At 35.3% G+C, this 16317-nt stretch overlaps 1 long non-coding RNA gene across 3 annotated transcripts in view; it reads right to left on the bottom strand.

The window, feature by feature from the left end:
* The window catches only part of LOC136026645 (uncharacterized), a 580251-nt gene that overhangs the window by 41936 nt on the left and 521998 nt on the right, over window positions 1–16317 (bottom strand). The window contains exon 1 of one of the 3 annotated variants that reach the window (XR_010617364.1): window positions 12877–13121. The exons of the other annotated variants lie outside the window; for them this stretch is intronic. This is a non-coding gene — a long non-coding RNA (uncharacterized LOC136026645). Of the gene's footprint in view, window positions 1–12876; window positions 13122–16317 lie in introns of those variants that run through there. 3 annotated transcript variants of the gene reach the window in all.

The raw sequence follows: 16317 nt of genomic DNA, 5'->3' as shown, positions 1-16317 counted from the left end.
AGCGTAAAGAGCGGGGTGTTGAGGAGGAACAACCCCTTTCATACACGGAGTAATTTTTGTTCGTTTTAAGTTTTAATATCACTCTTTACTTTCAGTTAAAAAAAAACTTTTTTGTTTTGTTTAATATAGTTCAAGAGACTGATAGGCCGACTTTTCGTGGGTTGCTTAGGGCTCATTGTTTTGGTATTTATGATTTATGATTTTTTTTATATATATGCATAGATAAAGTAGGGAAATAGTGTATAAAAGTGTTGTTATTATCTTAGTGTAACACAGGGTCTGAAGTGATGACTTTTTTTGCTTGATTTTGTTTTGATTTTTTTTTTTTTTGCTTTTTAGGGGAATCCATTCCTAGCTAATTGTTTTGCAGTTTCGAGAATGGCCGCACGAGCCATAAGGCTTTTTGGTAAGTTTTTCTTTTTTGTATTTTGTGTTTTTATAAATAAATTCTATCGCTCTCTGTAGTTTCTTTTAACTAAATGGAGTATATTTGAACTTAGTACTAAGACTGGGGGACGGGAAGGGAACATCTTCGTTCAATTCAATCAATGTGGTCATTCAATCACGAATTCCGAGTTTTAAAACTTTAGAACTAAGTTTGATGAGGGCACAACTTGCAACCTCTTACACACCGTATATACCCCTGGGCATCCTGTATTCCTAATTATGGTATTTAGTTCAAATTTAAAGAAGGCTATTGTGACGTAAATGATCAAAAGCTCCCAAAAATATCTGTCGGGGTCAAAACAAAATAGAGAAAATTTCAATAGAGAGGTTGAATTAAAAAAAAAATCAAAGTCATGTAAGAATTTCCAATGCATATGATTTAAGGACACGCTATGATTAGAGTCCCCTTGAAGTCCCTTGCATCCAAATTCTCAAATATTTGCATATTCCAGTGTTTTTGGTACATGCCCATGTAGGGTTTTTAAGACAGTGGTTTAAAATAGTTAAATTTTAAGCATAAAAAATATAATATGGCTGTTCAAGATGAAACCCATGAGGTACATTTTTTACAAGAAGTGTCAAATAGTTCATTCAAATGATCAGGAAAAAAGAAACACCAACAAGAGCTAGGTATGAAAAATGGAAAAGAAAAAAACAGAAACGTCCACTGAAATATAATCCAGCATTTGGTGTGTGTTCTAAATAAGCAGAAAGCACCTTATTTTCCAAGGGGGAATATTTTTAGAGGGGGTAATATCCATGGTGGTCGTTTTCCAGAGTGTGGTTGTGGTGGGAGGAGGGAGGGGGGGGGGTGTAAAAACTTAGACTCTAGAGCCAAGTCTTACCATTCAATGTTTAGCTAGAAGAAGGGTTGCACTCTTTTATTTTACTGGGGTTCGGTTATTTATTTAACTATCTGTTTACTTATACAAAAAGGTGAATGCAAACAATTATCGAAGATGACAATTTGGAGGAGAACTGCTGGTAGGCTTAAAACGACATTTTAAAGAGTAAATATAGAAAAACAGTAATTGACTTTGATAACTCGATTGAATAAAATAGAAAACAGTTTAAAAGAAATCATAGAAACTTATTTTCTAATTCTCCTACACAATTCTCCGCAAATTCAAGTAACTAATTCTCCACATTTCGAGTAATTGATTGACTTCGATAAATATTTTTGATAACGATATTAATAAGTAACTAATAATGGGGGGGGGAGTAAATGTACCTATTTACAGTCATTAGGGTACCTACAAATGGAGGTTGTTTGGTATCAATCAAACAAAACATAAACCATTACCAAATTTTCCATAATTACGGCCAAGTATGTACAAAAACATAAAATAATAAAGAAAAAAGGCACGCTGTCTGAAAACTATCTCACGAGACTATTTTCTGAAATGACGGGGGAAACTACCAATAAAAATGCATTCAAGTCTTTTCTTATTCAACCGAATAATACTCAATTGAAATTATTCAATTGGTTCAGTTAAAGCTAAATCCTAATACAAACAATTTCTTAGGAGAGAAATCTTTCGTACTAAAAGCAAGGAAGCTACTAGATGGGACGGAACTAATTTCCAAAGTGACGAGCTTAAAGAAAAGGGAGACGATTAGTCAGTTAACAATAGGGTTTTGAGGAATAAGGAGAATGTCCTTACTGTGGATCCTGGGTCGTTTGAAAAGGTTTCATAAGCTGGGGCGCAAAGTGTTAAGAATATTTATACTTAACCAATACTTTATAAAATCACTGAAAATATCGAGCCTAGTGGATGTAAGTGCCAAGCTAGTTGATAAATCCGCCCCCCCACTCATTATTTAAGTAACACCTTTAAGAGCAGCAGTTTACATAGAAAGTGCGCCGAAACCTTTACCACTGGATTCTCTGGTACGATGAATTTGATTGTATTATTTCCACAAGAATCACTCCATGTTTGAGGAGTAGGGGTGCTTTCCTCATAATAAAGAAATCAGGTAGCTTTTTTAGCAATTGGGGGGCAGCTTTAAACTTGTTAAATCTGCCTATTTAGAACCACCACAAAAAGGAGATTCAGTGAATATATGTATTTTCGTCGTAACTCATTTTATAATGTTTCAATTCCAATTAACACGAGGCATCTCTTGCTTATAGCCCGTTACCATGAACTGTTTGATTTTCCAGTATGTATAAACTGTTCAGTGAGTGTGTTCTTTTTTTTTTTCCTTTTCTCGTTTCCTTTTCCGTTGATAAAGACTTCGAGATATGAAACCGAAATGTTCGGGCAATAATAAAAACACAGTTTTTTCTGTTTTAATTCAAAGCATTACCTGCTATTACATTTTTAATTTTATTTCAATTATAAATAGAAAGGTGTAAGAAATCATTACGTAAATATATCAAATACTTACTCTAGAGTAAGTAGAGTAAATATATCAAAATACTATCAAAAGAATATCAAATCAACGCTAAAGTTTGACTCTTTCTCTTAACTCTACTTTTTAAAACAGTAAAAAACTTTAGCGTAAAGAGCGGGGCGTTGAGGAGGAAAAGCCCTTTTCATATACGGAGTAATTTCTGTTCGTTTTAAGTTTTAATGTCGCTCCTTAATTTCATTTAAAAAAATGTGTTTTTTTTTTATTTAATTTCTGGACTTTTTTTAATTCATGCATGTTTTGATCTTGGCTCTCCGCACATAAATAATTAAAACGAAATTTCTCCACTAATTTTCTTTTTGGCTAAATGGCTTTCTCATAGTTGTAATCGGAAGATTTTGAGAAAAAAGGAGAGAGGGAGGAAGCCTAGTTGCCCTCCGATTTTTTGATTACATAAAAAGACAACTAGAACTTTTAATTGTTTTACGAACATTTTCGTTAGTAAAAAATATACACAAAGGCATCACCTTGAATCACAGAGGCCGTAGAATAAATAGTTGAAATTACTAAAAATACTTTAGCGTAAAGAGCGAGGTATTACGAAGAGGTAAACCCCTCATATGCGCAATAATTTAAGCTCGTTTTAAGTTTTCATGCTGCTCCTGACTTTCAGTAGAAAAAAAGCTTCTCATATTTATTTTTTCATTGTTTTTTTAAATAATGCAAAAAAATCCTTTTTTTTTGCATTGAAAGCAAAAAAAGAGAGACTTCATTGAAAGTCTCTTCCCCCGTGAGAAGTTTTTCCATGGAAAGATCCACCCACGTAACACCCCCCCCCCCCCCTCACCTCAACTCTCCCTCCCAAACCAAAAAAAAATCCCCCTGAAAATGTCCGTACACTTCCCAGTAACCATTACTATATCAAACCGTTCGTGGTAATGAACTGTAGTAAGAGCGACCCGGCTCAATAGTAACCAAAACTCTAAAAAATAGAATTTTTTCACACCATCAGATCCAGCGTATCAGAGAACCTTGATGTAGAAGTTTTAAGCTCCTATCTACAAAAATGTGGAATTTCGCATTTTTTGCCAGAAGACAAATCACGGATGCGTGTTTATTTTCTTTTTTTTCAGGGGTGATCGTATCGACCCAGTGGTCCTAGAATGTCACGGGAGGGCTCATTCTAATGGAAATTAAAAGTTCTAGTGCCCTTTTTAAGTGACCACAAAAATTGGAGGGCACCTAGGCCCCCTCACGCGCTCATTTTTCCCCCAAAGTCACCGGATCAAAATTCTGAGATAGCCATTTTATTCACCATATTCGAAAAACTTAATAACTATGTCTTTGGGGACGACTTACTACCCCGCAGTCCCCGTGGGAGGGGTTGCAAGTTACGAACACTGACCTGTGTTTACATTAAATGAAAAAAACAAGTTTTTTCATCTGAAAGTAAGGAGCGACATTAAAATTTAAAACGAACAGAAATTACTTCGTAAATGAAAGGGGCTGCCTCCTCATCAACGCCCCGTTCTTTGCACTAAACATTGACTCTTTCGCTCAACTCTTCTTTTTAAAACAGTAAAAAACTTTAGCGTAATGAGCGGGGTGTTGATGAGGAAGCAGCCCCTTTCATATACGAAGTAATTTCTGTTCGTTTTAAATTTTAATGTCGCTCCTTACTTTCAGTTGAAAAAACTTGTTTTTTATTTAATATTACAAGAAGACGAAGGGCATTCAGATGAGCCTCAAAATAAATGGTGTGGGGAGGGTTGAATTACATAAAAACGGGTTATGTGTATAAGGATTGTCAAAAGGGTGAGACATACTGGAACAATTGAGTATATTAATTTGGAAAATTCAGGAAATTATAAAGGAAATGTCCCACTAAAAATGAACCGACGTGGCTTTGATTACATCAATTTATTCTTAAATTTATGGAAAATGGTGAGCACATTAGCTCTCGAATAGACTTCACCAACTGAAATGAGTCCATTTACCCGGACCTAGTGAAGCACCAGGCCCAAAATAAGTTTTTTTTTTTTAATCCGAGACGGGAAGCGACTTGATTGCGACTTGATTACCCAGAGCTTAAAAAGAAGATTAAACAGACAATATTTCTATACTACCAATATCACTGCAACTACCACCACTACTATTACCAGACAACTCTATTTACAATATTGAGCGGAAATTCAAGTTAAATTAAAAAACACTATGTGTATGCAAATTGTCAAAACATCGTACCTCAGGAATTGATTCGGGTATTAAGTTGGAACTTAGAGAGAATAATTACAGGAAAAGATCTACTACTACTACTACTACTACTACTACTAAAAACTCTACGCAGCATGAAGCCACCTGAGGCCAACACAGCTATGAACACTCCTCCTCCATTCCAATCTGTTCAAAGCCTCCCTCATTACACCCTCCCAAGAAGTTCCCATTTCCTTTAAATCTTTCTTTATGACATCTTCCCACCCCAGACGAGGGCGACCTGCTTTCCGTTTAGCCCTAGACGGTTGGCTGGAAAGGGCAATCTTTGGCAATCTGTCATCCTTCATCCGCAGAACGTGCCCCTAACCATATCAACCTTTCTTTCATTATAGCCCAAGAAAGCGGGATTCAACCACACTTTTCGTAAAACAATTTCTCGGAAAACATCTAGTAAATCTTAATCCGCTTTCGGAGCACCCATGCTTCAGAGCCATATTTGACAACTATCACTGTACCTTCTAATATTCTAATCTTGGTTTTTAGATTTATCTTCCCATTCTTTTTAACCCTTTTTTAATTGTGAAAAAACGCCCTGAACCATGGCTATTCTATTTTTAACGTCTTCACTGCTCCAACCGTCTTTACTAATAATACTACCAAGGTAAGTGAAGCTGCCAACCTGATCAATCTTTTCGTTATCCAGCGTCACCTTTTCATCTTCACTTATTCCTATCCTTAGTGACTTAGTCTTCTTAACATTAATCTTCAGACCAATTCTAGCACCCTAAACTCGCAAAACCTCTAAAAGTTCATTCATTTTTCTCACACTTTCATTTAGGATGCTTAAATCATCAGCATAATCTAAGTCAAGGAGAATATTTCCTTCCTATTTGATTCCGTGATCTTCTATCAACAGAATCGAACACTTGCTGATAATCTATAAAACTGAGGACCAAAGGTGTTTGATAACTCAGGCACTTCAGAATTATTAACCTAAGAGTAAAAATTTGGTCGAAACGTTCTCTACCTTTTATAGAACCGCACTGTTTTCCTCTTAAAACTTTGTGTACAGCATCTCTCAGTCTAAAAATTACCATATTACTAAATAATTTGCTACCCACAGATTCCAGACTAATGGCTCGGTAATTACGACACTCACTCTTATTACCCTTCTCATACAGCGATTTAATTAAGGTTTACCTAAAATTGTTAGGTATTTACCTTCCCCTTTTTCAAGAATCATATTCATAATCTTCAGTAATTCCTTTTCAACCTCTCAACCTTTTCAACCTTTTCATATTTAAGAAGCTCATTTACTCACTATCAGCACCTGCAGCCTTATTATTTTTTAAGCATTTTAATACCGTCGCTAGTTCTTCCTCACGAAATAAATCTTATCACAAACTTTTTCATTTTCCTCTATATCAGAAAATGAGACACTATATATAAGACACTATCATCAACTTCATAAAATCATTCCAATCATCTTCCACATTGTCAAATTTTAATCTCTCAAGTTTAGTATTCAACTGTTCCTGGAAAGTTTCTCTCAAATTCTCATCCTGGAGCCTACCTCCACCATAACTTCCCAGGAGGTAGTTGCCCTTCCGAAATTTCAGCTTTAAATTAACCCTAGACACTATTAGATTTACTTTAGTATTTACTTTTAACATCAATAACAGCACTCCTATATACCTTAGTATCTTATATTGATGCTGCACTCTTCGGTTTACAATAACATAATCAACAAGGTTTGCTGTCTTACCATCGTGTGAGTACCATGTCAACTTATGGGCCATTTTATGACCAAACACCGTATTGATTATACCTAGATTGCTATATTTACAAATTTGCAAAAGTCTATAGCCATTACTGTTTTCTTTTCCTACACCAAATTTACCTAGGCTAGGATACCATTTATCCGTATTTATACCAACCTTGGCGTTGAAATCTTCTAGTAAAAACACCATATTTCTTCTTGGGACCCTGTCTATTTGTTCCTGTAACTGTGAGTAAAATTCATCTAAGTCAATGGCATCTCCTTCAGTTGGTTCAACAGGGGCATATACTATTATGACTGATATTCTGAAATTTTTAGTGATAAAATGAGCAATTAGTATTCTTTTGTTAATACCTTCCCAGTCTACAAAAGACTTGGCTGCTTCCTTGTTCATTAGAGTCCTACTCCCTGTCTATGTATCTGATCCTTCCTGACTGAGTAAACAAATTCTACGCCACCTAGTTTCATGCTTCCTACCCATGGGATATAAGTTTCTGATACTCCTAGTAAGTCCAGTTCGAATCGTCTGAATTCGTCAGTCAAAATGTCAATTAGATAGTCATTTTTTAACGTTGTAACATTCCAAGATCCAGTTTTAATGTTCTTTAAATCATTGAAATTATTTTGGCCCCAGGAAAAGTAATGATCCCGTATACCAGTGCAGGACCTGGATCAGCATATCTTCTCAAGTCAACACCGAAGCGCTTAAGCCGGCTTAGAACCGGACAGCAAGAAGTCTCTGGAACCTCCAGTATAAATGGAGGCTTTGTGCAATCCTGGGCCCGTCCTGGTCACAGTATGGTTTTCAGCACTTGGCGACACTCTTCCATCAACAAGAATCGAAATCCTGCACAGACAGTCCCAAGTCTACTACCTCCGAATTATTATATATCCATGCCTAAAAATATTTCGCTACTACGGGGAGGCAGCTCATAGTAGATAAATTAGCTAGGAAAAGGTTTTTCAGCCCGAAAACACTCGTCAAAACAGACTAAACTCAGAAGAATTATCCATTAATCACCAAAAGTCAATACGTGTACAATACTGCGAATCCTACTATTATTGCTGCATTTACTTCTGTTACTACTACTTCTGTTGATACAACTTGTAAGGCTAAGAGCACTGAGGGGAAAATTTTATAACATACAGGTTATTAAAAGAACATATCAACCATGTCATAACAACAGCTAAACACTGGAATATGTAAATATTTGAGAATTAGGACGCAAGGGAGTTCAAGGGGACTCTGGTCATTGCGTGTCCTTAAATCATCTGCATTGAAATTCTTGCATGAGTTTGATTTTTTTTTTAAGATTTAACCTCTTTATTGAAATCTGGCAATGAATTATGTGCATTTACCAAATAGACCATTTGTGCGATTTGGATAGGTAAGCTCCCCGATTGGGGAGGATTACTCTTTTGTTTTGACCCCGCTGGACATATTTTGGGAGCCTTTGACCATTTACGTCAAAATAGCCTTCTGTAAATTGGACCAAATGCCATAATTAGGAATACAGGATGCCCAGGGGTATATACGGTGTGTAAGCGGTTGCAAGTTGTGCCCTCATCAGATTCATTAGAAAAAAGATTCATTAGAAAAAGAGTTTTAAAACTCAAAATTCGTTAATAAATGACCACATTGATTGAATTGAAGGAAGATGTTCCCTCCCCGTCCCCCAGTCTTAGTGCAAAGTTCAAACATGCTCCATATAGTTACAAGAAGCTATAGAGAGAGCCAGAATTTATTTATAAAAACACAAAAAAATACGAAAAAGAAAAATTTACCAAAAAGCCTTATCGTTTTTGCGGCCATTCTCGAAACTAAAAAACAAATTAATTAGCAATGGATTCCCCAAAAAAGCAAAAAAACAAAACAAAACAAAATTAAGCAAAAAAAAAGTGTCATCACTCGAGACCCTGTACTACACTAATCTAATATAACAACACTTTTATGCACTATTTCCCTACTTTATCTATATATAAAGAAAAAAAGAATCATAAATCATAAATACCAAAACAATGGTCCCTAAGCAACCCACGAAAAGTCGGCCTATCAGTCTCTTGAACTATATCATAAGGAAGGGACTCCCATATAGAAGGAAGAACGTGGCGAATCGAAAATGCGGACCTTGTAGACCTTTTAATCGGTTTCCTAATCGCTGACAAATTCCTTGTCTATTATTCATGCCCATCTCTCTCAAACACACTAGCCAAACATTCAGGTGCATTTTTATGCAATATATCAAACATAAATAGAGCCTTCTATAAATTAAAAAAACCTGAATAGAAACTCCGAACTACAGTAAATCAATAGGTCATGACTTAAAAGGGCAAATGATCGCTAGTGAATTGTGAAACATTTCACAATCCACCCCTTGAATTGTGAAACCCCTTAAAATCGTACCCCTTAAAACTTGATGCGTTACAATGGAAAAGGTTTCCGTTAACAGTCCAGTTCCCAAGAATGCGAACACACCATCAAGTAAGTGGTTTTGTCACTAACATTGGAAAAAAAAACTTTTTTTTAATCAACAATTTTCAGAGATAAATCAACTTTTATCAACAATTTGTATTAAGATAAACATGTATTCTTTAACTTTTGGCGGCATCAGGCAACTTTCTAGTAGCATTAAACTTCTGTCCACCTTTTTTACCACTCTATTTTCAATGATCTTTAGTGGAGGAAACTGTTAATTTTTTTACTATTCTTTAAGCCTTTCTTTGTCAATTTCCTACTTATCGTAAGCAACATTCCTAATTTGTCTATTTCATACGCTGGATTATATTTCAGTGGACGTTTCTGTTCTTTTCTTTTCCATTTTTCATACCAAACTCTTGTTGGTGTTTCTTTTTTCCTTATCATTTGGTGAACCATTTGACACTTCTTGTAAAAAATGTACCTTATAGGTTTTATCTTGAATAGCCATATTTTATCTTAATATTTTTTTTTATGATTAAAATTTAACTATTTTAAACCATTGTCTTAAAAACCCTACATGGGCATGTACCACAAACACTGGAATATGCAAATATTTGAGAATTTGGATGCAAGAGACTTCAAGGGGACTCTAATCATTGCGTGTCCTTAAATCATATACATTGAAAATTCTTGCATGACTTTGATTTTTTTTTTTTTTTTTATTCAACCTCTATTGAAATCTAGCAATTAATAATGTGTATTTACCATATAGACCTTTTGTGTGATTTGGATAGTTAAGCTCCCCGATTGGGGAGGATTACTCTTTATTTTACCCCGCCGGATATTTTTTGGGAGCTTTTGATCATTTACGTCAAAATAGCCTTTTTTAAATTTGAACCAAATACTATTATTAGGAATACATGATGCCCAGGGGTATATACGGTGCGTAAGAGGTTACAAGTTGTGCCCTCATCAGATTCAGTCCTAGAAAAAGAGTTTTAAAACTCAGAATTCGTGATTGAATGACCACATTGATTGAATTGAAGGAAGATGATCCCTTCCCGTCCCCCAGTCTTAGTACTAAGTTCACATATGCTCCATGTAGTTAAAAGAAGCTATAGAGAGAGAGAAAATTTATTTATAAAAACACAAAAAAATACAAGAAAGAAAAATTTACCAAAAATTCTTATGGCTTGTGCCGCCATTCTCGAAACTACAAAACAATTAATTAGGAATGGATTCCCCTAAAAAGCAAAAAAAAAAACAAAACAAAATCAAGCAAAAAATCACTTAATACCCTATACTACACTAACCTAATATAACAACACTTTTATGCACTATTTCCCTACTTTATCTATATATATATATATATATATATATATATATATATATATATATATATATATATATATATATATATATATATATAATTATAAATCATAAATACCAAAACAATGGTCCGTAAGCAACCCTCGAAAAGTCGGCCTATCAGTCTCTTGAACTACATTAAATAAATAAAAAACAAGTTTTTTTTAACTGAAAGTAAGGAGCGACATTAAAACTTTAAACGAACAAAATTACTCCGTGTATGAAAGGGGCTGTTCCTCCTCAACGCCCCGCTCTTTATGCTAAAGTTTGACTCTTTCTCTTAACTCTACTTTTTAAAACAGTAAAAAACTTTAGCGTAAAGAGCGGGGCGTTGAGGAGGAATAGCTCTGTTCGTTTTAAGTTTTAATGTCGCTCCTTACTTTCATTTAAAAAAACTTTTTTTTTATTATTTAATTTCTGAACGTTTTTGAATTAATGCGCTTTCCGCATTTATGTGCTTTCCGCACATAAATATTTAAAACGAAATTTGCATATTAGTTTTTTTGGCTATATGGGTTTCTCATAGTTTTAATTGGAAGATTTTGAGAAAAAAGGAGCAGCGGAGGAAGCCTAGTTGCCCTCCAATTTTTTGATTACTTAAAAAGGCAACTAGAACTTTTAATTTTCTTACGAACGTTTTCATTAGTAAAAAATATACGTAACTTGCGAATTAACTTACGTAACAAACTTCTATATTCGTAGGTTTTTATTACGTATATGAGGGGGTTCAGCCCCTGGTCAATACCTTGCTCTTTACATTAAAGCCTAAATTTTGTCCCAGTTCCTTAAGTATGACCCCTGAATAACAAAGGCCTTAGAATAAATAGTTGAAATTACTGAAAATACTTTGGCCTAAAGAGCGATGTGTTACGAGGAGGTGAACCCCTCATATGCGTAATAATTTCTGTTCGTTTTTTAATGATGCTCCTTATTTTCAGTTGAAAAAACTTTTCATATTTATTTTTTCATTGTTTTTTAAATAATGCTAGAAAATTCTGCGCACCCTTCATTGAAATTCTGTTCTCCCATGAAAAATTCCTCCATGGAAAGATCCTCACACGTAACCCCCCTCTCAACTTATACCCCCCCCCCCCGCCCTCAAACCAAAAAAAAAAATTCCCTTGGAAACGTCTGTACACTTCCCAATAACCATATATGTAAACAATGGCCAAAGTTTGAAACTTGCAGCCCCTCCCACGGGGACTGTGGAAGAGTAAGTCATCCTCAAAGACTTACTAGGTTTTTCGACTATGGTAAATAAATATCTCAGAATTTTGATCTGGTAACTTTGGGGGAAAATTGAGCGTGGGAGGGGTCCTAGGTGCCCTCCAATATTTTGGTCACTTAAAAAAGGCGCTAGAATTTTTAATTTTCGTTAGAATGAGCCCTCTCGCAACATTCTAGGACCACTGAATCGGTACGATCACCCCTGGGAAAAGAAAAAAACAAATAAACACGTATCCGTGATCTGTCTTCTTGTAAAAAATGCGAAATTCCACATTTTTGTAAATAGGAGCTTGAAACTTCTATATCAGGGTTATCTGATACGCTGAATCTTATTGTGTGATTTCTGCTAAAATTGTATGACTCTTAGGGGGTGTTTCTCCCTATTTTCTAAAATAAGGCAAATTTTCTCAGGCTCGTAACTTTTGATGAGTAAGACTAAACTTGATGAATCTTGTATATTTAAAATCAGCATTAAAACGCGATTCTTTTGATGCAACTATTGGCATCAAAATTCTATTTTTTAGAGTTTCGGTTACTATTGAGCCGGGTGACTGCTTACTACAGTTCGTTACCACGAACTGTTTGATCGTAAGGAAGGGACTCCCATATAGAAGGAAGAACGTGGCAAATAGAAAATGCAGACCTTGTAGACCTTTTAATCGGTTTTCTAATTGCTGATGAATTCCTTGTCTCATATTCAGGCTCATCTCTCTCAAACACACCAACCAAACATTCAGGTGGATTTTTATGCAATATATCAAACATAAATAGAGCCTTCTATAAATTAAAAAGACCTGAATAGAAACTCCGAACTACAGATAAATCAGCAGGTCATGCTTTAAAAGGGTAAATGATTGCTAGTGAATTGTGAAACATTTCACAATCCACCCCTTGAATTGTGAAACCCCTTAAAATCGTACCCCTTAAAACTTGATGCGTTACAGTTCCCAAGAATGACAACACACCATCAAGTAAGTGGTTTTGTCACTAACATTGAAAAAAAAAACACTTTTTTTTAAATCAACAATTTTCAGAGAACTATTTAACATCAAGCGGAATTACCTACCTACTTATGAACTAAAGGGTGTGGAAAATCATATTACAAAATTTCAAGGTGCAGCTATGCAGTCAAATTAAAACTAGAATACACAGTTAAGATCAAATTGAACTTTTCAATAATATAAAAATATGCGAATTGGACTTACTTTTCCAAGTTTTAGAGATTAACTCAAATAATGTTGCTAATTATTGCTAAGAATAAATTGGCAGACATTCAGTTAGGTTGTTTCCATCTCAATCGTCTGGGACACAAAATTGTAAGTTTTTGTAATCAAGTGTTTGAAACTGGTTTCGACCTTTTTACATATCATATCAATAGCCCCTACAATATCTAATATTATGTACTGCCATATAATGATAGACATTGGAGGTCATATTTCTAATTACTGTCTTATACATTGTGTCTCTATTTATAACCAAGCTCAACTAAAACAATAGCTAAGCGAAAGCTACGGTTGGAATTTGGATGGTTGGTGCAATCGAGGGCACCAATTTGGGAGGAGAATGCACAGGCCAAGTTCCACCTATAGTATGAAAAACAACTTTTTTTATAATTTCTTTAAATGGAATCAAAAATCCCTTAGATTTTTTAGTTCGTTTTTTCTTATATCCCTTAAAGTAAAAAAGAAAAAAGCCTTGCCTCTGTAATTTTCATAAATTGGCACCACTTTCTACAGCCTAATAATGATGAGAGGCTTCCCGCTTTCAAGTATCGCGCTTACCGCATACGTGTCAATTATTGTATAATTGTGCCAAATATGACAGGAAGTGTGCCGTTGTGGCACGACCAAGTTTGGAATATTTACCGCATGCTATGTTATAGGTGGTACGCCAATATATTCATTAGGTGGTAGGGGTGTACACAGGTGGGGTACAAGAGTCAGGAAACCCTTTCGGTTTTGAAAAATAGTAATTTTAAAAACTAAAATGACAAAATATCCCCACAAAAAACTGAGTGTGCCTGAAGGGGTTCAAAACAAAACAAACATTTCATTAATTCTTTTTATAACTAAATCTATTAATTTTCCCTTTTCAAACATAACTTAAGCTTATTTTGTCTTTTGAATCTCCTTTTGAAATAAAGGACCGAATAAGACTCTCAATAATATACATTAGTAAGTAATTGCATCAAATGTCTCAAATAATCAAAGACTCTTTGGTTTGTAAATTTTTTTACTTTAACTCCTTAATAATAGAAACATTAATAAATTTATCTACAGCATCCCTAAGCCTAAATACATCATCATACTAAGAAATTTGCTTCCTAGAGAAACCAGATTAATGCCTCTATAATTAACACACTCACTCTTGTCACCTTTTTATGAAGAGGTTTAATTAGGGTTTTTCGCCAAATCGCTAGGTGTTTCTCCTTTTTAGAAATCATATAAATATTCTTCAGCAAGATATATCTAACCTCAAAATCAGCGTGTTAAAATAGAAATATATATTTCCCGAACTATCAGCACCTGGGGCATTTTTAATCCAATAGTACTCTCTCAAATTCTTCGTCACAAAATAAATGTTTCTTTGCATCCAATGCGTCATAAAGATTTTTTTCTTTTCTTCATCTTTTCCTGTAATTCTGTCACGGTACAGCACATTCTAGAAATGTTCTACCCACCTCTCTTTAACTCTTTCCTTTTCACTAATGGTGGTCCTGTTTTTACTTTAACTGGGACAAGTCCAGATTGACTATTCACTCTCAATTTACTAACACACTAGTACAATATTTTACTATTATGCATTTTCCATATCCTCGAAAATTTTCTTCATGGCCTCCCCTTCATAGTTGTTTAATCTATGTTTAGTGATTTCTCCACTTTCTTTACTTTCCTCTTGCCTTCAAATGGTCCATCACTCAAATAAATCTTGTATGGGGCTCTCCTTCTTTATATTAAACATAAAGCGTTTTCACTAATATTTCTAGCTATTTTTCTAACTTTCTTCCCTAAGACACACTTCACAAACGATTTTACTAAAATTATTCCATTCATCTTCTATGTTGTCAGATTTTACTCTCCAGTTTAGTATTCAAATCTTCCTGGAAAGTTTCTCTCAAATTCACATCCTGGAGTCTACAAACGTCATAACCTCCTGAAAGTTAGTGGTGAAAGCTTTACAAAAGTTAGCTAAAATTCATTGAAAGTTTAGCTTTCTTTATCATAGGCAGCGCCATTGCGCTGCCTAAATAAAGCACGATGTGGGAACAATGTACTATTTGGGGGGGGGGGTGACCTTAGACCAGGGCACTTCGTATCGAAGGACTTGTCATAGAAAGTGCAAAAATAGCTCATTCGATTGGAAATTTAAACAGTAAGGGCCCTTTTTAATAGTCATAAGCGATTGGAGGGCAACTAGCCCCCTCACAAGCCCACCAATCCCCAAACACATCCAACAAAAATTTGGTGATAATCATTTTGTTCAAAGTAGGTGAAAGGTCTGGGAATTATATATCTGAAGATGACCCCCCACCACAGTCCTCGGGGCAAGGGTTGTAAGTTATGTCCTGGGGCATGTAGAGTTTATATCGAAAGGGTGATCGTATAGACTTTGGAGGGGGCTCATTGGATTGGTAATCAGAAGTTCTAGTGCCTCTTTTAAGATTCAGAGTAATTGGAGGGTGGATATCTCTGCCACACACTTCATATTTTCCTGGAATGCATCTGATAGAAATTTTGAGATGGCCATTTGTTATTGTAGAAACTTCGATAAAGGCTCCTTCGATTGAAAATCGAAGGAGCTAGTTCCCTTTTTAATAGTTAAAAGTGATTAGAGGGCAGCTACCCCCGTCCTCACGTCTACCATTTCCTCAAACGTATCTAATTAAAATTTTGAGATAGTCATTTTTTGAAGTGTTGTAAAAATATTTTGAAAACTACCTCTTTGAAGATTATGACCCTCCCCCAAAGCCCTCGGGGCAAGGGTTGTAGTTATGCCCTGGGGGCATACAAGGTTTTTATAGAAGTGGCGGTCGTATAAACTTTGGAGGGGCTCATTGAATTGGTATTCAGATTTTCTAATACCCTTTTTAAGAATCAACGTGATTAGAGAGAAGATACTCCTCCCCCACACACACCCCGTATATTCCCAAAATGCATCCGATCGAAATTTTGAGATGGTCATTTTTTGGTTGTAGAAACTTCAAAAATAATTCATGCGATTGGAAACGAAATTTACCCCCCCCCCCCCCCTTCAAGAGTCAAAAGTGATCGGAGGGCAGCAAGGCTTCCTCCTTACATCCATCAAGCCCAAACCATTTCTAATCAAAGTTTTGAGATATCCATTCTGTTCATCGCAGTTGAAAGGTCATGAAATTATATCTTTGAGAATAACAAACCACTCCACCCTCCCACAGCCCTCAGCGCAAGGGTTGAAATTCTGCCCTGAGGGCATATAAGGCTATGGCAAGGGTTGTCGTAAAAATTCTGGAGGGGCCTCATTGGATTGG

This window comes from Artemia franciscana, chromosome 4 (genome assembly GCF_032884065.1).
Source record: "Artemia franciscana chromosome 4, ASM3288406v1, whole genome shotgun sequence".
NCBI classification, from domain to species: Eukaryota; Metazoa; Arthropoda; class Branchiopoda; order Anostraca; family Artemiidae; genus Artemia; species Artemia franciscana.
Note: the sequence above shows the minus strand (reverse complement) of the source record. Positions and strands in the feature narration are given on the sequence as shown.